The 1,582-nt window shown below is 41.7% G+C and overlaps 1 long non-coding RNA gene across 1 annotated transcript; it reads left to right on the forward strand.

Annotated features, from left to right (window-relative positions):
• Nucleotides 1-447: 447 nt before the first annotated feature.
• On the forward strand, nt 448-1,361 carry LOC128138154 (uncharacterized). Its single transcript, XR_008233969.1, has 2 exons — nt 448-673; nt 887-1,361. It is a non-coding gene; the product is annotated as an uncharacterized LOC128138154 (long non-coding RNA).
• The last annotated feature ends 221 nt before the right edge of the window (nt 1,362-1,582 follow it).

Here is a 1,582-nt window from a genome sequence, read left to right on the forward strand (position 1 = left end):
GGGAAAGAATATACTCAAATATTCTAAGATACAGATCTATTAGAGAAAAAGGAGTGCAAGGTAAGGAGCATCATGTTGCATTTATTGCTAAACACCTGTTTTCATTTCATTCAAACTAGAAAGTAAACAAAGATTGTACCTGCAAAAGAATTGGAATAGCTGTCTTTCTTTCCCAGAGTGAGCATACAAGCACTGGGGAGCAGTATGCAGGATCAGAACTTCAGCCTGCTCTGGGTGGTAAACCCTCAGGAGAGGAAAGAGAAACCCCGCTCTTTTAAATACAGCTCTTCTTGTCTTAATAGTTCTTCTTGTTAGATTGTTTTGGCAGTCAGACTCTAAGCACGTGACTAAACTGTTAAAAAATCAGGATATTTAAGGATTACTTACTGTGTTAAATCCTCTTACAAGCAGTGCACTCTATTGCCTTGTGGATAGTATAATGTCATGACTGGCAATTTTCCTTTTCTTTTCTAGTACAAGGACGCATTTATGAAGGCAAATCCAGGATACAAGTGGTGCCCCACAACAAACCGACCTGTGAAATCCCAGACATCCACTGATACAAACAGGAAAAAGCTATGGGCCTTTGCTTCAGACTCTGCAAAAGATTTACCAAGCCCGAGGAAAGTGACAAAAAGTGACAAAATGCCACAGCGTAACATTGGGATGGCAGGTGAAGTTTCCATCCACGTTCCTCAAACATAGCAGCCTCTTTTTGTTGGAGGATGCAGTGTTGGAATCAAACAGCAAGACCGGTTTCCTTTACTGCACATGGTACTGTAGTGCAAATACCTTTCATGTCCCAAATAAAGTTGCCAAGATTCTAGTTAAACCTCTGCAGAAGAACCTAAAGTTTTCCTTAGGCTTGGTTTTACTCTTTTAACAGATCCGACACAAATGGGAGGCCTGAGTATGCTGCTTTTAGCAGGGGAGCATGCCCTGACTGCACAAGAGGTAAGGAACTCTCTTCTCTCCCTTACCGCGAGCCCTCAGTTTAAAGAGAGCTCTGAGGAAGAGTATTTGACCAGTGGGAAATGCAATTTAAGGTACATACCTCAGGTGGGACTGAAGAGTGAGCTCTGTGATAGGAGTCTTGTATCCCAGCCATGAATGTAGAGGTTGGGCCCAGTTTTTGTATCAGTTCAGTATTACCTCTGCTGAGTGAGTGTTTGATTAGAGCAGGCAAGTGTGCCCCCTGAGAGGATGTTGTCACAGGTGGAAGGCTTGAAATGCAGTGAGTGTGTTAAGACACAGGTGGTTTGCAATCTCTTTTGGGCAAGGATTTCATCTGCTTGTGTAATGCCTCGCACAACTGTGGCCTTGGCACCAACAGCAAAATAAATACCTGATAATTTGCTCCTCCTAATATGCGCACCGCGTCAAGTCAGTTACACAATTTATATGCAAGTTATACATACATATTCATAAAATAATTAGCATAGTCATGAAACCAGGCAAGTGCTAACAAGCAATCAAAGTGTTGCAGGATATTCCCATTCACTAGGTCTTTCTGCCTAAAAAGAAATTTGTAGTTCAGATGCCATCACAAACATTTTGTTTTTACAAAGGGTTCTAGTAAATA

This window comes from Harpia harpyja (genome assembly GCF_026419915.1).
Source record: "Harpia harpyja isolate bHarHar1 chromosome W unlocalized genomic scaffold, bHarHar1 primary haplotype SUPER_W_unloc_3, whole genome shotgun sequence".
In the NCBI taxonomy this organism is placed as follows: Eukaryota; Metazoa; Chordata; class Aves; order Accipitriformes; family Accipitridae; genus Harpia; species Harpia harpyja.